Source organism: Triturus cristatus, chromosome 2_1 (genome assembly GCF_964204655.1).
Source record: "Triturus cristatus chromosome 2_1, aTriCri1.1, whole genome shotgun sequence".
In the NCBI taxonomy this organism is placed as follows: domain Eukaryota; kingdom Metazoa; phylum Chordata; class Amphibia; order Caudata; family Salamandridae; genus Triturus; species Triturus cristatus.
In genome coordinates this window covers 80,732,484-80,753,618 of record NC_140581.1, presented here as the reverse complement: position 1 = coordinate 80,753,618, position 21,135 = coordinate 80,732,484, and the positions used below count along the sequence as shown (strand labels likewise).

General features: G+C 42.4%; 1 protein-coding gene across 2 annotated transcripts in view; it reads left to right on the top strand.

Moving 5' to 3' along the window:
• Positions 1–21,135, top strand: part of TESK1 (testis associated actin remodelling kinase 1) — a 500,668-nt gene that overhangs the window by 199,460 nt on the left and 280,073 nt on the right. The gene's annotated exons all lie outside the window — the stretch shown is intronic.

Genomic DNA, 21,135 nt, shown 5'->3' with positions numbered 1-21,135 from the left:
CAGCTGTATTGTTATGTGTGAGTATTTACACGAATAGCCATTTAAATGCTCATTTTTTAAAATTATTTTACAGATGATGTGATGTCACTTCCTTTGATATCACAGTCGATGTCGCGTGCAGTGACGTCACACGTCGTGATGTGACTTGCATGTTAACTTAGTTAGCCCCCCCCCCCTTTTTTTGGGACTTGTGCCATGGCATTGCAATAACTGTTTGTGTTCAGTGAGCGTGGTTGTGTATTGAGAGCTTTCTGTATGTAGGTCTGCGTGCCTCGCGCGTGAACATGGACTGTATCCGTGCAGTGTTTTGGAGTATTACGCATGTCTGTTGTGTGCACAGTCATTTCACCATAGGCGCATCCAAACTATCTCTCCATTACAGATACAAGTTAGTCAAAAAGCAAACAAAAGTCTCCCCCTTGGTGTTGCACTTGCAACATGTGTTTTGCGTTTTCTCTAATGAAGTGAAGCTTGCACCACCCTGGTCTTGCTAGACTATGTGATGTGATCGTTTTGCCTCGTGATCCTTCTTTGCCGAATGCACCAGGAACTTCGGCAGTGATACAATCATACATTATTTTGTTATAGTTATAGCTTGTGCGCAGAGCTGGAAGTGCGGCCCCACATAGATAGAGCGGGGAGGGGAGGGTTTATGCGGAGGCACAGTTCTCATCTGAGTGCCATGGAGCGAGGGGCGGAGAACCCGAAAGAAGCTTAGCACAAGCATTTTTTTTTAAAGTCACGACCCTTCCTGCAATCAGTGCCCCAGGGCCGGTGCTCCGTTTGCCGCATAGCTGTGACTGCTGCCCCCAGATCTTAAGAGATTGGCACTGAGATGTGAGGTGATAAATTAGCAACCAACGCTTGTTTTACCTAGCGTCTTATGCGATTGGTGATGGTATGTTACTGAATAATTACAAAATGCGCGAGATGCCAGATCCGTATGTGTGTCCGCGATAACAAGGCACAACAAGCATTTACAATGCAACTGTATCGGCATTGTTAAAGTTAGAGCTATGGTCATTGCTCATAACAATGCCGTTTCTTTAAATGTTTTAAAAACATAAACAAAAATAATGTCATGAGCAATGCCAATAGCTCTAAATTTACCAATGCCGAGACCATTGCATTGTAAATGCTTGTTTTTTACCTAGCCATGTTGCATGGTGCAGTGCCATATGTGGCCAAAAGGGCACCTCTTTTGGTCTCACATGGTACTGAACCCTGCATAAGATATGGTAAATCCACCCTACCCATAGTGCATTGCATGCAAGACAGAACTACAAGCACAATCAAATAGCTATGTACATAAATACAATTAGTAGCTTTGAAATGTGACAAAAGAATTATTACATTAATTTTGGGATTAGGTTGTACTCTGTGTGGAGCTGATGAAGGGAAATTTATAGACTGCCCCGTATAAATGTGAGATGTTCTAGTGAGTGTAGTAACCACTGCCAGCCTAGCTTAGGACCAATCGTGTGTTCTGCCTGAATTGTTTTAAGAAAATAGTGCCTTGAGGCTGTAATTAAAACCTAGGGAGTGACAACACCTGTAACAGGGGGTGTCCTTATTGGAGGTTACAGGAAGAGACAAGGCGGTACTAAGGAGGGACTAATAAGCCTATTGACCAATGAAAAGCCACCATTTACAAAGGACAGGCGCCAATTAAAAAGATGGGCGGAAAGTGGGTGTAGCTTTATGCTCATATCCTGAATACAGAATGTGTCGAAGAGACTGCGCTTGCTAGGCGAGACCTAAAAACCAAGCAAACTTGAAACCAACAATCCAAAATATAATGTATTAAGTACAAGAATATACACCAAACATTGTAATTAATTGTTAGGCTGCAGAGACACTGTTATAATCTTAAAATATATTTTATGCTTAGTAGATTTGTACTGTTGTCAGATCTCTCAAACCAATAAAAATAAAGGGCTACCCTCCTCTTATGATTTCAGCTTTACCTTAGCTAGGAGCGATGTTACTTTAATTTGGGATTTTCTGGCCAGAAACCTTCATTCTGAAAGTTGAGGGATTAGGACACTGGCTTCCCGGTCAGATTTATTGATCGGGTAAAAAAGTGGCTAATTGTTCCATATGTTTCTGGACATGCAGGCAATAAAATGCACGTCTCTGGTTCAGTTAAAAGTGACTTGTATTGGGCGGGCGCTTAAGTTCAGTGTGCAGCGCGGCAGTTATTACTTGCTGTATCCACGAGCCTCAAAATGCACCCTTTCATATGTAATTACGTTTTTTGATGAGTCAGAGGCAAGGGGCAGTGTTTTACCTTTCATTGGGGCAACTGGTATGTTTTCATTTGTATTATATTAAGATGTCTGATGCTAAAACCTCTTTAGGAATTTGCGTAAGATTGCCATTAAAGGGCCAAAGCATGCTACTTGGAGTAGAGGGAGGCTGCACTCGCCATATTGTAGGAGATTAAGGTGTACTGAAGACATAGAATGGAAGGGGGTTATACATGAGACGCTGGCTCTTGATGTGCGAGTTTTACTGCTTCCACCGCTATATTCCGTTTTGTACGATGTTTAAAGTTTTTCTGCTCACACGCTGATTTACTAGCTGTATCCAAATAACACACAAAGGTTGAGTCTCCACGGGCGGTGGCTTGATCTCCCAGCTAGCTGTCTGAAAACAGAACACAGTGGTGATTGACTTGACGCCATGTAGAAACTAGACATTGTTTTTTAAACACATATGCAACACATGTGAAATAGAAAGGCGTATAAGTAAAAAATGTACTATACCGCAAGAATCATACATTATAACACCAGGTCATGCGAGAATCAAAACGACATCCCTTAGGACCTCAATGCAGACATAAGGCATAAAAAGCGACCTAAATCACCGTATATCCCATGACTTTAAAGAGCACAGTACGCCACAGTGGGGGCACACACACACACACACACACACAATCACACCTCAGAGTGCTGAAAACAGTAAAAGGCAGTTGCTTGTGAACGGACTGTTCTTCTTTGGAGATACGTGACCAATCCGTGTATTGTGTGTATGTAGAACGTTCATTAGTTATTTTTTGAGGTTCTAACCCTTAGAAACGTCTAGCGTGATATTCTTGGCTTGGCTTAACATGACGACGCCTAGAGTTGAGCCTCCAAGTGCAGTGACTTGGTTACCTAGTTGGAGTTCAGCAGTACTACAATGGTAAACAACAGTACCCTCACAGAATGCTGCTCTAAACTACTGACTGCCTAAGGCTTCCTCTAAAATGAACAGAGAGATGCCAACAGCGGACTCTGAAGACCGCACCTTACAAAGTTCCAATCAATTTGGGTCCCTTGCATGTCTATTCCAGTACCTGCCGTAACTTGGTACCACTGCCCAGCAGAAATCAAAGTGGAATGGTGCTCCTGGAAATATGATAGTCCACAAATTCTCAGTAAACTTTTAAGATATTTCTATTCTTTTGTGCCATAAAATCAACTGTCGATACATAAAGTCCAGCCAGCGTGTTTCTTTCGTTCAATAACATTTTGAACTACGCCAGGGATCAAAATTATTTACATTTCTTATACACGGAGTGTGAAGATCTAACCAGATCAATTCAAGGAATTCATAAACTGAGTTGAGTAAGTGGTTTAATCAAATGGACATCGTGATCCTCAGTGAGGTCCATCATTAGGGTATGTTCAACCCGTCCCAAAAAAGCCTTTTTTGTGATGAACATAGATTGAGAAATTAGATACGGATCATGGTATCATCCAGGAGACACTAATTCCCAGTGTTTTGTTGGACAGGATGAACATACCCTATTGATGAACCTCACAGTCCCACTCCACGCTGCACAGTCCCACTCCACGCTGCACAGTCCCACTCCACCCTGCACAGTCCCACTCCACGCTGCACAGTCCCACTCCACGCTGCACAGTCCCACTCTAATCCATATAATTCCTTTCCAATCCACTCTACTCCACACTACACATTGCCACTCCATTCTGCACAATTCCACTCCACTCTACACATTGCCCCTCCACTCTGCTTCACTCCACAAAATGGAACTCTGTGCCACACAATGCCACTCCATGCCACTCAGATCCATTCCACGCAGTGCAATTCCATGCCACGCAATACCACTCCACTCCTCATAGTCTACTCCACACAATACGACTCCAGGCTGTATAATGTCACTCGACTCCACTCCACAGAGTGCAACTCCGCACATGTCATTCCACTCCACTGAATGCCACGCCATGCAGTGCCACTCCAAGTTACACTATGCCACTCCACGCAGTGCCACTCCCCTCTACACCACACAATGCCACTCCATTGCACTGCACTCCAAACAAAGCCAAAAGGACTCACATAGGCGAGACTTATTGGTTTTGCCAATGCTCGATTTTTTCCGCCACCATTTTGTTTCTTTTTTGCTTATTGTGCTACGTGAAGCAGGAAGTATGCAGTTAGATGTGGTCTTACACTTAACCTGAACAGCTAGGCCTGAACCAATACTTGAGTGATCCCAGACTACCTTTGATCTTTTTGGACCCCATCAGAGAAGTGAAGCTTGAGCCACTGTTACAGGAACTCCACGACCCAGGTATAAAGATACTGGTTTGATGTAGACTCAATGAGCAAAGCATCAAATGTGATGGACGGAGCCTTGAACTGATCGTCCCCCATAGCTTTGCTCTGGGTAACAGTGCTTTCCATTGGCCTCCTTTTGTACCGGTGCAGATAAATAAAAATGAATTGTGTGCCCTCGAGGAATTATTTTCAGATTGATTACCTACCGCAGGCTCCTGGCTGTCCTACCGCAGGCTCCTGGCTGTCCTACCGCAGGCTCCTGGCTGTCCCTACCGCGGGCTCCTGGCTGTCCCTACCGTGGGCTCCTGGCTGTCCCTACCGCGGGCTCCTGGCTGTCCCTACCGCAGGCTCCCGTCTGCCCTGCCGCAACTATGAAGTCTCCCCCTTTTCCCTTGCTGCAGCGGTCGCTTACCCTGTTGCTCCAAGGGCTGGGACGTGCGACTGCTTCAGTTTGAGACCTTCTGCTGTATCTGGAGTGTGTCTACTTTGGGTTCAGTTTGAGACCTACTGCTGTATCTGTAGCATGTCTACTTTGGATCCAGCTTGAGACCTTCTGCTGTATCTGGAGCTCGTCCACTTTGGCTCCAGTTTGAGACCTTCTGCTGTATTCTGAGCTCGTCTACTTTGGATCCAGTTTGAGACATGCTGTATCTGGAGCTCGTCTACTTTGGATCCAGTTTGAGAACTTCTGCTGTATCTGGAGCTCGTCTACTTTGGATCCAGTTTGAGACCTTCTGCTGTATTTGGAGCACGTCTAGCTCCTGAGTTTCATTGCTTTGACTGTGGCGCAGCCCCAGTGCTTTACCACCCAGTCTTGTTTAACTTCGACTTAAGGGGTCCAGCTTATCCTATCACTCTGTCATAATCATTTCGAAATGTGTTAATGCTTGAGCTGATTAAGATTCGGGGGCAGATTATTTTAAATCTAAGGAACTAGGCAAAAGCCTTAAGGAAATAAAATATGGCCCTCAGGATTCAACACCACCATTGGTGTCTGATTAATGTCTTCATTACCTCCCATTATTACCCCATTGTGGAATAAAATGAAAACCCATCAAGATTGCGCAATACAACATAAAACAGACCCCAAAGCTTAAGACTCAAACTCCAGAAAAGCCCACCAGGTAAAACCTTAGCTCCCCCTGCCCCCTCCTTACCCCCCCCCCCCCCCCACACACACACACACACTTGCATACCGGGGTTGGGGGGAGGAGGGGGAGGTGGTGTCAAAATTGGCCGAGCTGCCGAAGAACATTTGGAGCATCTAGACATGGGGGCTTTAAAGATCGCGAGCTCCAACTGTTTTTCTCTCCATCTACTCCAGTGTTAAGGGGAGATGACATTACGTCACTTACCTGTCTTAACCGACCAATGCTGTTAAAAAAAATATATATATTACAGCACAGATAGTAGTCAGAATACTGCAGGGAAACCGACAATTCCAAATGGATTCCCTCGTTGTACAAACAGAAAAGAAGGCCTTTTTTGGAGCTTGCATCCCCACAATCGGCAAGTTTAAGGCAACAGGTCAATCACTCCATTTCTGCAGAAGTTATAGGAACAGTTGGAATACACAGTACAACTATGGCCGGTGCAGCAAAACTGACGCACTACTCGGAAGTGGAACAACGGCCTTTGATAACCAGGGCAGAAATACATAGAATTCAACCGACTCCCATCTTAAACACTTCTAGTTCAGAGTGACTCTGTAATAAAGAGGGTACACCATATTCATGTTGATAGTAGGTTTATTCCTAAGAAAGGATCCCATCCACGGACAGCAACTACAAGCAGCTGCTTCAGGTTACAGTCCTCAGCTAACAATGAACAGACTCTGCTATTTACATCATAACATTCTATAGTACATAGCAACAGGCATAGAACACTAAGATGCCACACATCTCCCTTCCTAATAAATAACAAAACAAATGTACATTTGTAAAAGAACAAAGTAAACTACATAGTGTAAGAACATACTTACAGTAAAACAGGAAAGCAAACTGGTATAACTTACTTGACAAAATCATCTAAATACTTTGGAGAACGAGAAACCCTGGAGGACTTCCGAATTACATTGGGTGCATTGTGAGTTGGATCAGACATGCTAGGGGCTTGGTTAGACTTAGAAGCAAACTCTTTTCTAACCACCACCACCCTGTTCAAATTCCAAATGCGGTGATCAGCAGTCTTAACAGCATTGTTGAAAATCTTAATGACTTGAATTGGCTTCAAGAATGCTGTAGCACCCTTTTTATTTGAAGGATTTTTTATTAAAACCCAATCTCCTACCTTGACCACTGTCTCTTTCACATTTTTCCTTAAATCATGAACTTTTTTCCTATATTCAATATTCTTTGATTCTGCCAGTCGCCAATCACTTTTCTCATTTTCACTAAATCTGCCTGGTTGCATATCATTAACCCATGGGGGAGTAACAATGGTATTGGCACACCTACCTCTAAAGAGCTCAAAAGGCGTCCTCTTGGTGACAGCATGTGGTGACAACCTATAGACTTCTACCTTCTTCCTAACTTCCGGACGCCAGTCTACATTAGACGACTTAGCCATTTCAATGGTTTCCTTGAGCACACGATTAAACCTCTCAACCATACCATTCGTTTCTGGGTGATACAGTGAGGATTTTTTATGTCTAATGCCATGTTTTGACAAGAATATTTCCATTTCTTTAGAAACTAATTGGACACCATTGTCCGTAAGAATGCAGCCAGGTATTCCTTCCCTAGCAATGAGCTTTTCAAGGAACAATATGACATGTTTCGTTTCAATTCCATGTGTGATAGCTATTTCTGGCCACCTGGAATAAAAATCAACAAGAACCAGTATATACCACTCTGTACTAGCATGACAAATGGGACCAACGATGTCTAACCCTACCTCTTTCCAGGGTCCATCCGGACGATCTCTTATGACCATGGGCTGTACCTTAGGTTTGGCCACTCTCTCACTTAACGCACAATCCATACAGTCCCTAATCTTCCTTTCAATCTGTAAATCCATTCCGGGCCACCAATAGGCTAATCTCAGTCTTTCCTTTGTTTTGGAAATTCCTAAATGTCCTATGTGTGCCAATGAAATTAGCTCTTCCCTAATGGAACTTGGAGGGACAAGTCTCATGCCTCTAACAAGGAGACCATTCTGTTCCGACAGTTGGTCCTTAACATGCCAAAACCTCTCTAAGATCTCATTGCCTTTAGGTTTAACTCTCCAGCCTGCATTAATACACTCCAGAACTTTCCTTAAATCACCGTCAGCCTGAAGAGCTTCCTCCCATCTTACTTTGTCAACGATGTTTTCTTCAATAACACACACTAATTCCGCATCTTGCTCATTCTCATTTTCATCCTCTACTTCATCTTTAAGCACAAGGCGAGAAAGTGCATCAGCCACTTTGTTCTCTACGCCAGGAAGATACTTGATGTCAAAATTATAGTCTTGTAAACCTACAACCCATTTAGTGATTCTACTAGAGACAGCATCAATGCCCTTTTTCTTGAAAATTTCGCACAGCGGCTTGTGATCCGTCCTAACTTCAAAAACACTACCCCACAGCAAGTTCTTGAGTTTCTTCACAGACCAGTAAATTGCTAGAGCCTCTCTTTCCACTACGGAGTATCTCTGTTCTGCGCCCCTTAAACTCCTTGACAAAAATAGAATAACGTCATCCTTGCCACCTGTCCTTTGAAGAAGAACTGCTCCCAGCCCTTTCAGACTGGCATCAGTTATTAGAATCGATTTTTTGTCAGGGTCAAAGCTGCTTAACTTGGGGGCTGAGTTTAACTTTTCTTTAAGAAAGCAAAACTCCTTTTCACACGCCTCATTCCAAACAAACTCACAACCCTTGCGCAATAAAGCTCTCATATTCACACACAACGAGGCAAAATCTTGAACAAACTTACTATAATATTCTGCCATACCCAAAAAACTCATCAATTCCTCCTTATTAGTTGGAGAGGCCATTTTCTGTATCGAGGTGATTAAACCCTCTTTCGGTAATACACCACCTTCCGAGATAGTGTGACCAAGATAATCAATTGAATTTCTCCTAAATTTACATTTTTCAATCTTAACAGTCAATCTAAAATCATTAAGTCTGTTCAACACCTCTAAGAGTCTCGTATCATGTTCCTTATTGTCCACTCCAAAGATCAATATGTCATCCTGATAAATTCTGACGCCACTTAGGCCTTCCAACACATTCTCCAAAGCCCTCTGAAACACAGACGCAGCTGATACCAAACCAAACGGAAGCCTAAGAAACCTGTATGTTCCATGAGGAGTAACAAAAGCAGTCAGATCTTTTGAGTCTTCATCTAATCTGATCTGATGATATGCTGATCTCAGATCTAGTGTGCTGAACACTCTTGCCCCTTTTAACAACATTAACATGTCAGCTATTTTTGGTAAAGGAAACCGATCAACAATTACACTCTTATTCAATTCTCTGAGGTCCACACACAAACGGAGAGAGCCATCAGGTTTAAGTGCAGCCACTACCGGAGCAACCCATTGCGTTGCCTCAACTTCCTCAATAACCCCCTCTGCTTTAAGTCTCACCAACTCAGTTTTAACCTTATCCCTAACAGCAACAGGGACATTGCGTACTTTACAACAAACAGGTTTCGCATCCTTGACCAAGCGAATGTGGTGAACGTAACCTCTGAGACAACCTAAATTAGTACAAAAAACATTAGGGAATTTCTCTCTCAACATGTGTGAGAATTCATTGTCAGAAATTTGATGGATGCTTGAGATAGACTTAGATTGGAAATTTTCTTTTAGAATGATAGATGGTGAGGAATTAGGATCTAATATCACTCCCAAATCTTTTTGGTGAAACCAACTTAGTATGCTATCACCCTTTTGTGAAATGTACACTTTTGCTTTAGTTAGCCTGTTCTTGTAATCTATTAGACCCCAGAAATAGCCAAATAAGTGTATTGGTTCACCACCATAGGCATACGGTCTAATGTCTGGATGAAAAACCTTAGTTTTATGTTTCATCTCTTTGAGATAGAATGCCTTTGATATTATGGTGATTTTGGCCCCAGAATCGAAAAGGACTCTAGTTGGTTTCCCTTCAACAAGAATCTCATCCGTCGGACAATTTTTACTTTCCCCATTTTGTATGACTTGAACTTGAATTTGACCGCAGTCTACATCTTCAAAAGTTATAAAATCATCACCCACATCATAATCAACTTCATTGATCTTGCCTTTATAATTTTTCCCTTTACATGCTATGGATAAATGTCCCTTCCTCTTACATTTGGTGCAGGTGGCTTTCCAACCGGGACAATGTTTATCATTAGCAAAGTGACCCATTTTCCCACAGCGAAAGCATTTGACTAGAGACAAGTTGAATTTACTCTGTGGCTCATGGAATACTCCTCTCTTCTTGACCTCTTTGTGTTCTACCTCTTCTTTCATGTTACTTTTGATTGCTTGGACTGAACTTTTCCCTTTAACATCACCATTTTTCTTAATAACATCTACACATTTTATTGAATGTTCAATCCTTTTAGCGATGACTACCACATCATCTAGTGTCGGTTCATCCTTCTGCCATAGCTCTTCTCTAACTTTTTCAATGTTGCAGCCCAACATAAATTGATCTCGTATTCGCTCATCTAGAGTGGCACCAAATTTACAAGAGGAGGCTAGCTTCCTAAGAGAAGTTATATAATTTTCAATGCTCTCTTCGTCTAATTGCGATCTGCGACCAAAATGGTACCTCTCTAGTATTGTGCTGACCTTTGGCAAGTAGTGTTTGTCCAATTTTGCCATGCATATCTCATATTCATTGAGGGTACGATCGTCAAGCTCAGGAAGATGGTCAAACACGTCTTGACGTTCTGAGCCTAAGCAATGAAGTAGTAACGCTGTTTTCCTTTCCGGACCTAACGAAGCCCCACATACCCTAGCATATCGCTCAAACACCTTGCGCCATTTTTGCCATCTAATGGGTGGGTCCCCAGGAGATGACAAGAAAAACGGAGGTGCAGTTACATTCTGCATGCTGTATAAGAAATGTTAACAAAATGAAAATTATTGAGACACTCAGAATGCTTAACTAAGCATTACACATCAGATATACCCCAAAATCTATGAAGTAAATAATTGTACTGTGGTAGTAACTCGCAAAGTGTGTGTGTCACCGTCTGGACACACAATGTAACGATGAGGATTAATAATATTTCTTATTCCACCACTGGCTTACCGCTTAAGTGAGTGTGTCACTGTTGAAGAGTAATGTTGTGTTAATTGAAAGTGTGTGTATCACTGGTGTGACACACGAGGAAATACCTGTGGTGTTAGGCAGAGAAATTGAAGTAGAACACCAGCGTCCGCTTCATTGAATCAATAGTGTGTGTATCACTGGTATGACACACAAGGAAGAACCTGTGTAGTTGAAGTATGATGCTAGCGTCCGCTTCGTTGTATCCCAGAGCAACGTTTCGTCATTTGCACCAATTAAAGTAAATTCATAGCGTTGTTATGCAGTTTCCCAAAATGGCCGTCACGTCGACGTATGAAGCGTGAAGGTCGCCGTGACAACGGATGCTTCGTGACGGAGTGACGTGTTAAGCGTGAAGCAACAATGGAAGTGAAGCCCAGGGGAGACACGGCTCGAACAGTGTTGAGAAGAATGGGGCCGAATAAAGAGAACGTCAGTCAACCTCTGCCAGCCACAATCACCCGCAGCGCATGCCAAGAAGAACGCCGCTCGAGCGCCAAGTGTTGGAGTTCCAAGGTAAGGCGCGTGTAGATTCAATGGAAAACAATATCGTTTCACTCCTCCATTGACCAACCGTTACCAAAGGCCGTGTTAAGCGAAGGAAAGATTGCTCTTGATAGGATACCACGATGTCAAGCACAACAGGAGCGATGTTTAACAGGGGTGCATTTCATCAAATAGTATGACGATTTATAAAGCGCATTAGAAGCGGTGCTTCGCAGGAGTCCAGCCTCTCACACAATTAACAGAGAAGCAAGTCTAACGGCCAGAAATTACATTAGCGGAAAGATTTTCCTCCCTTCTTCTTGTTTTTAAAAAAAACTTTTTAAACAGTACCTTTGATAAGTAGAAGAACAAATCTTGATCAAATGAAAGTCCTTCTTGCTTTAGTGTTGAGATCCTTCCATAGCCATCCTCGTCGCCAAGTGTAATAAAGAGGGTACACCATATTCATGTTGATAGTAGGTTTATTCCTAAGAAAGGATCCCATCCACGGACAGCAACTACAAGCAGCTGCTTCAGGTTACAGTCCTCAGCTAACAATGAACAGACTCTGCTATTTACATCATAACATTCTATAGTACATAGCAACAGGCATAGAACACTAAGATGCCACAGACTCTGTTTGTGGGAGGAAGGACCCACATATCAACTCTAAAGCCACGGACATTGATATCATTAAAAAAACTTCATTTTGATGACCTGGCCCTGTGCTTGGCTTGAGGCCTTTTCGGTCAGTCACCTCTCTGACATACTCTGTAATTATAAGGAGAGCAATCGATTACCCAAAATAAATAAGTATGGATCCAACCCACAAAAAGAACAATAAAAAATAAACTTTGAACAAATTTCTATATAGTAAACTCTTCATCTCTATATTCCTGTAATCAGTATTTTGAAGCTCTTATTTATCCACGTTCTTTCATCTGAACAGGTACCGGGTTCCTGGCAAGGATCAATTATTCAGTGGCTTCGTTTAAAAGGATCTAAAAGCAATCCAGCTAAGTTCCGCCTCATAGCCCTTTTGGATGCAGAAGGGAAATTAGTTTCAAAATATCTGCTGACTGGGTAACTAATAACAATCTTTTGTCAGACTTCCAGGCTGGTTTTAGACCCGGATGTAGAACAAAAGATAACTGCATAAACACTCCTTGCTGGCAAGGTGCTATATAAGAAAAGGTCATTATATGTTTTCTTTGTCAACAATTCTGCTGCATTCAACAAAGTAAAAACCATGTGTTGACCAAGCTTATTTCTTTGTTACACTTTGTAATTCCTTTATGTTCCAATACATGGCTGCAGGCGAGCGAAGCTGTCGGACAAATCTGTCATTTCGCCAAACGTCATAGTAGAAAAGGGACTCAAACAAGGGTGGGTTCTAGCATCACTTCTTTTTTACCCTCTATATTCCAGATATTTACTCTTATGTTCCTAAATCAAACTTTTTTCCTCCAAAATTGGAAAATCCTCAGATAAGTCATTTATCTTATGCTGACAACCGTGCTATTGGCTCACAAAAGCCAGTGGGACTTCAGAATCAGTTGAAATAATTAAATGAAAGAATTCAGATAAGTTGCTTTACAGTTAATATTACAAATACAAAAATCCTTTCCTTTGGGAAGTTGAGAAGGAATTTTAAATGGAAGCTAGGTCAGCAACAAACTGAGTCTGTCGACCCTTATGACTATCTAGGCTTTGTATTGGACACCAAGTTAACAGTTTCTCGGCATCTGGCAAAATTAAAATGTAAATCATCCACAGTAACTAAAGAGCAATTAACCAAACAATCTAAGCTTTGAATGCTAAACTTATTACAGTTTTTACCTGTGTTCCTATTCCACTTAATGAAGAGTCTTAAAAAGTTGGAAATCATGTATAAACCCGTGAGCTCTCTCTTCAACCTCCGCACTTTGACCCCTCATTCAATGATTTGTCTAGAGCTGAATCTCCTATCTCTTAAATTGTTTCATCTATCCTATAAAATGTATTATTTCTGTCACTGTGTAATCTCAAATAAGGACTTTATGAGGGGCATAATTTATCAGGATCTAGTAAAGAATGCTCCAAATTCCTACCCATTGTCTGTCTCTGTTGCTTCAATCGAAGAACGCAATTTATCCCCAATTGAAGATTTTTTGAAAATGTTGAAACTTAAGCGGAAACAGGTTATCAGGAAGGGTCTAAATGTTTTGTTTCGAGTAAGGGTCTTGGTGGATGTGTCCTTTTGTAAACAGTCTTGGTGTCAACTGGAGTCTTACTTCAAGTCCAGACAGCAGTGTATTGACTCTAATTTGAAGGCTACAACAAAAGAATCCTTTTTTAGGATTTTGTTTTATTTATAATCCTTTAAAACAGTTTGAAGGGTCCTGGAGTAACAAACGTCTTCATTCAACCTGTAGGCTCTGTAATTATACTCATGAAACCTTAGAAAATATTCTATTCTTCTGCCCTTGGCTGGTGCCATTCATTGTAAATATCTGCTACCAACTTTTAGGAAATAGTTGCTATGTACAATAAAAGAATCCAAAAGGCTTGTTTTTTTTTTACAAACCAATAATTTTATTTGGAACGTTAGAAGGTTTTTGGATATCGTTTACAACAGACTTAAAACTGCTGATGGCTCTAAGCAGGAAGCCAGCGCTTTGGCGAACTAGGTCACTACAATCGATCTTAAATCAAGTAGTCAATTATGGCTTATATCAAGACTCCCCAATTTTTTCTCTTGCATTCTTTGCTCATGCATATTTTATGTATTTATATAATTTTAACATATTCAGAAGGAAAGATGCTGCATATTTTGCATTTATAGTTAGTGTCTTGTGGCATTTATGTTAATGAATTTTTAAAATGTGCACACTAATAATAAAATACTTACTTACATGCAAGCTGCATCTGCAGAAGGGCCTGCCATTCTCCGGTTACTGGAATGCTACACCAGAATCTCTTACACCATCAAAGCATGCTGACAGAATTCACTTTGTAGATCACATTTTTCCACATGAAGGTTTGATAAAATCATTCTCAGTCCTTAGTAGTGATGTCTCCCAAATATTAATAACTCCAAAAAGTTACTTACACCTGTCTATTGAATACTGGATAAGTGGTGTTAAGGTGTAGTAAGTGATGCAAGTGTAGAGTCTCAATGTGTGCAAAGGGGGAGGGGATAAGAGATTTTCCCAATAATGATGGGAGAACAGCTTACGTCCTCGGTTTATTTGTGAATCTGAGTGAGTCAGTTGATACTGGATGAATATTGGACAGAAGGAGAAGAAAGAAGAGCTGTTTGAGTTCCTGCGCCCCATTCAATGCAGTGTAGGAATTAGAGACTTTGAAGGGCCAGTAGGGAGAGGAAAGAGTAGGGATGACTTAAATACTGCTGCAAACAAACCTTTCTTGAAAGAAGCTGGCGATTAGTAAATTATTAAAGTAGAAAATAATAGCAAGACTGTGGTACCACCTCTCTAGCGAAAATAGATGTTATCCAGTGCTCAGTGCAAGGTTAGTAGCAACCGGTGTCATGTAGAAGGTACTTACCTAGTCACTGTGTACAAATACAATAGTAGAAGTCTTCTTGTCTTGTCCTAGACCATGCATAATCCAAGTATGAATGGTAAAGTCCTGCCTGGAGCTCACCTCCAGTGCGTTCATGGTCCTGAAGCAAAGTGCTGCTTAATGCCGATGCCTTCCAAGGAATATGGTGAGTCAAAAGAACAATGTCGCAGGCCAAAGTAATTCAGGACCAAACATAACACCAAGGAACCATTATTATGAACATTTGTGATGTGATTGACTTGAAGCCTTGCAAGGCCCTTGCAGCAGTGAGAGAAGTGGTAGACCCAGCAGAAGTATGGTCTCATAACTAAAAGACCCTAGAGGGGAGCCACACACAAATGTGAGAGAATCGGCTGCGAAGTAGGCAACTCCTCCAAAACTCCTATGGATAATAAATAGCGGGGTGGGACACCCTGAATCCTGAAAATAATAGAAGTGGGGAAAGTTACTTTTTACATTGAAGACAAGATGACCCAAGATGTCCTTCATTTCTGTATTTTCTCATCTCGCATCATCTTTCTCTGAGTGTGCTGTCCGTGCATGCGAACAGGTAGTATGCTGGTGTTAACCCTCGTAAGTGCTTCCTTCCATTTAATTTGTCATTTTTGCTTCTACTAGTCCTGCTTCTCAGATGAGTTAAAAGGGAATGTGTTATAAGTTGTACAAAAAAGGATTTTGATTAGACAATACTGTTCTAACGTGAATTAAAAACGGAAGGACTAGCCACCCAGATCTTCTTTACCGCAGGGCAGAACCTCTCCCCTGGACTGATCACAGTGCCGTTTTCTTCATGGTAGAGGTAAAGATAAGGGCTACGGGTGCCCCCCACAAACCTACTAAGATTATGTTTAGGCGGTGGAACAAGATCACCTGCTCTAACTTAACTGAGGCATTGGATAACCTTCCTCCAACCCTTAATAGCAACAATGAGATGGCTGTTACTCAGTTTAATAACTGGGTTACAGAAGCAGTTAATCAGGTTGCCCCGCTTCAGGCGGCTACACGCAACAGACGTCCGCCTGGTGCCCCCTGGTATGGCTCAGAACTCAAACAATTGAAGGTTGAGTGTAGAAGGCGTGAGCGTCTCTGGAGAGTGGACTATAATAGGGTCAGTAAGTTAGCTTATAGTGAGGCCCTGTATAAATATAAGCAGGCTATTGGGAACACCAAGAAGGATTATTTTTCCCGGAAAATCGCTGAGGCAGGGAACTCCACCAAAGAACTTTTTAAATGAGTGTCCTTTCTGGCGAATTCTCAGCAGACCAATTTGTTCAGCCCTGATCAGGCGTTCTGTGATCAGTTGGCTGTCTTCTTCCATAGCAAGGTGTCCACAATCTATGACGAATTGTTAATTTCAGTAGGTCCTAATACATCGCATTGTAGGCAGGTGACACTCTGCTCGGAGGAGCCACCGACGTGCAGTCTTACTTCCATTGATCCTCTATCTAAGGAGGAGGTTCTGGCGCTGCTTAGCTCGATAAAGTCAGGCGCAGTTTCAGATCCTTGTCCTCCATATTATGCACTTACTGGCAGATAAGATTACACCCACCCTCACGTCCCTGATCAACCAGGTACTAGCTGCAGGGCCCTATCCAACCACCTGGAAAATGGCGAGTGTTAAGCCCCTTCTTAAAAAAGCCTCCTTGGAGCCATCAGAGTTTAAAAACTATCGTCCTATCTCTGGCCTACCTCTGATGGCAAAGGTCATCGAGAAGGCTATAAACCGGAGTTTGACTAATTACTTGGATAAGAATGCCCTGCTGGACAGGTCTCAGCAAGGCTTTCGGCCTAAACACTCCACGGAATCGGCTCTTATAATGGCAGCAGAGGGTATTCGAGCACCAGTTGATGGAGGAGGGAGGGCGATTCTCGTCCTCCTGGATCTATATGCTGCTTTTGATACTGTAAACCATGCGGTATTGCTACAGCGTCTAAGGGATGTAGGGATTGCAGGACGAGCCTTGGCTTTATTATCCTCATTTTTGGATAACCGAACTCAAAGCTTAAATTGGGCCGGCCTACACTCGGCTAAATTTGCCTTGCCATGTGGGGTACCACAAGGCTCTGCTCTTTCCCCAACTCTTTTCAATATCGATGTCAGGCCATTGGCTAGATTGGTCAGGAAACATGGTTTTATATTAGTATCCTATGCTGACGACTCACAATTGGTGATATCCGTTGCGGATCATCCTGACCTAATAGCGGCCAAATTTCATGCCTGCCTTACGGATGTGATGGAATGGATGCGTGTGAGTTTTTTAAAAATCAACACCGAAAAAACTGAAGTTATGGAATTTGGCAGAGGCCCTTCAGTTTGGAACACCGTATGGTAGCACCCTTCAGGTCTCTAAGGTGAGGAACCTGGGGGTTATCTATGATGACAAGCTGAACATGTCAGCCCAGGTCAACAGTCTAACCTCCTCTTGTTTCCTTTTGTTAAAAACGCTGCATAAAATCTTCCCATACATCGCTCGGACATTACAAAAAACGGTGATGGCCGCTTTATTTATGTCCAGACTGGACTATTGCAATGCCATGTTTTTGGGTATTGACAAATACCAGATTGGTAAGATCCAGTCTTTACAGAATGCTGCGGTCCGTGTTATTCTGAACCTACCTAGGGATTATCCCACTTCTATGGGTAGGAAATCACTACATTGGCTTCCGTTTCAGCAGAGAATCGAGTTCAAGGCGCTCTGTCTGGTTCACCGGGCACGCTTTGGTGGGGGTGCTAATGATGGTACAGACAGGTTTAAGCATTAGATCCCTCCCTGTGCACTGCGGTCGGCTAATCTTGGCTTTATTTGTACCTCTAGATTCAGATTAGCTAGATGGGGCGGGCGCCCTTTTGCCACCTGTGTAGCTAAGTTATGGAATCAGCTACCAGTGGAGATGCGAATTCAACCGAGTCATGTACTTTTCAGAAAGACTCTGAAGTATCTTCTATTTCAGATTCACCAGTAATCCACCGGCCCACCAGTAACCTGCTTCTGACTATGCACACTCCAGCGCCAAGACGCTGTTTCTGGCATTCGAGCGCTTTATAAGCTTTTTTTATACTTATACTTATACAATAGAGTTGGTAAAATGACTGAAAATGGACAGTGATTCCCAGCTTTATTACAGGTGCACACACCTGAGAAATATTGTGCTGACGTTGATCTGTGGATCCAAGCCCTTGTGCGTATCTCAGTGATCTATTGATTCATTCTTGCTGGGAAGCAAACAAAAGGTCACTGTAGCAAATTCGCCTTTCTGCATGCGTAGGCCAGATTTTGCACTTTGTTCTGTACCGTGTTTTGATGGCTTTAGGACTGTGTGCATTTACCACTGCAAAAAAGTAGCAAAGTGCCTACACTTTCCCTCTAAATCATGTGCTGTACATTGGAACTCCGTGTTTGGCTTATTTAACTTCCCTCAAATCCCTTGTAAATAGTGTCTGTGTGCCTTTGGAATGGAAAGCCAAATGTCATGTGGGCTGCAAAGTATACTCCAGCAACTTATGAAAAATGTATTCCTTCCAGGAGCACCACTGTGCTCTGGCTAGGATGCAGTATAATTGCACTGCAGTGTGCAGTGGCGCTTGGCAGGGGAACTGCCATTTCTTTTATATATGCTCATCAGTCACTCCTAAAGTGTGCCTTGTAAGTCCACCGTACAGGGTGTGGAAGTGGAAAATAAAGATTTAGTCCCACCTCGGCCTATTAGGGAAAGGTCGGACCAGACCCACAAAAAGACAATTTTTGGGTTTTAATTAAATGTGAGGGCATCGAACCCCAATATACAGAGTGCCCTATTTATTATGACAGGAATAACCTGTCTCTCAGTGCATCTAAAACAACTACCCAGAATATGATAAACCGCAAGAAGGCATGTGATGAACGAGAATAAAATGAACTTTTGACATGGTTAAAGTGTCATATAAAACCTAACACCCTAAAACCTACTTCTATGCGCTACACTGAGAGAGCATGGAAAACAGAGCAACTTGCAGTCTAGAGTTTTAGGGAGAAGCGATGCACTGCATACCTTGTTGACAGCGAATGCCATAATTATCAGTGGAGGCATGAAGACAGGGTTCCTTGCTAAGGGCACACATGTTCTGGGTAGCAGCCTTCCTCAAGGACTTGGCTTTATCAACTCTGAGCAATATGTAGCATCTTCGAAGTGCTCCGGCAGTAGGTGTAACTGTTTTATGGTAGAATCTCGGGTGATAATCTGGGCGAAGGACCTATCACTTAGGTGACCAAATGGCAGTCCTTCTATAATGAATCTTACCAGAAATTGGAATTTATGACATAAGAGAACGTCAGTTCATACTACGCTATTTTGACTATATGTCTGTACTACTTCTTACTTGACCTAGATGCTGTGATAAGTAGACAGTTGACCCAGACTGATGTTGCATCAGCTTTTATATCTCATCAGTCGAACAACCTTACATTTCACAGTTCTTAGAAAGATAAGGCCAGACAGCATCTGCGTCACATCGCAGGCATGACAATGATTCTGCATAAATGGAGAACCTTCGTGATCTAAAATGGTGATCTCCATGATCTACAATAGTGGCATCCATTGTCTAAACTGACGACTGTGCCTTCCTAAAATAAAGTCAGATGGTTCGCATCTTAGTGGCAGTACGTCATACCCATCAGTGACCAAAACAGGCTGTGTACCAAAGTTCTTGAGATTCTTGATTACCACTCGCTCATTGGACAAAACTTTAGTACTTTCTGCCTAGTTTCCGAGGAGAATCAAAAACCTCCCCCTGCTTTCCCCAAACACTACATGGAGAAATGCATGATACTCCCACAGCAAGGTTGGGTGGCTTGTGAGGTGGCGGCCATGTAAGTGTCCTGGAGATCATTGGCCGTTATTAGTTGTGTCCCTGGATGACAATTTGACACTCAACCCAAGGAATATTGCCTTGTGTCACCACTGCTTCACCCCACATGGGTTCTCTACTAACTCATATTCCCCACTTGGCTTCCCATTCTCCTACTCGTGTCTTCTCTTACTGCTTCCTACATAGCCATGTAGAACTGTAGTAAGCCATCATCGCTCCTTCCATTGCGGTGATCGATTCTCCAGGACCTTTTAAGTTGTTCCCTTCTTCAGCATTTCTGGAGGAGTTGCCCACTCTGAAGTGTCTCACAGGTCAGTTGATGTTCTGCGCAATTACAGGTAGCGTCAAACCATTCGGTGTCAATGCTTTGATGCCCCCCCACCCCCTCAGCTCCTTGAGACCCCCACAGATGAGTAGCGCGCTTACAATTCACTGATTGATTGATGTAGAATAAATAATCTTGGTTCGAGTTGGGGACTATGTTTTTAAGATGACTCCATCCAACATTGTGGCTGTCATACAATCCTAGGTAATCTCAAACTGTAAGCTAAGCCTTTCATTTCTCCTCTGAATATTTCTATTGACAATTATGTATTTTATGTTGAAGATGGTTCATTGTTGGTCTATACCATAGAATATATGTGTATACCACGGATTAATCGTCTTTACTATGGATTATTTGCCTATACTATGGATTGCCTTTACTGTAGATTAGTTTTCTGTAACATAGGTTGTCAGTGCTATGGATTATTTGTCTGTGCTATATATTATTTGTCTATACTATAGATTATTTGTCTCTACCATAGATTGTTTGGACCACTGCTGAGGCCCTCAAGTGGGACTGTAATTTCATATGCTTTAGTTTCATGGACACCAAAAACAAAAAATTCCGCTAGGTTATTTAAAGGAGGAGAGTAAAAAAATTCTAGCCATCACTTCAAGAATTTTCAATTCTATTAAGGACACCGAGGCAAAGATTGACTCTTTCTTTTACTGACGTAAAAAGACCTTGCACACCAGGGGATGTTCTCCCACTGGTCTACCATCCAAATGAGGGTGACCTGGTGAAATAGCAGAACGGAAATTATTCACCGTTCTGTTGGGCCAAACTCTGGGTAGCCAAGTCCAACAAAAAATTCGCAATGATATGGATTCCGTATCCCAAGCAATCCACCTCCTGTTCACTGCACCACGCAACCCAGCGACGACAGACGGATTCGTAACGCTTGTGGGTAGAGTGGGCCCAAGATTGGGATAAGGAAAACAATGTGTCTGTCTAAACTCCTGGCATTTGCCAACATCTCCTGAAAGTTGCCACGCCATGAGGTACAAGAGCCCCTGGCTCATCAGGGGTGAAGACCATTCACTGGATCAGTTATGAGGTCCGTTCGAGGTTGAATGTGAATTGGAAGGG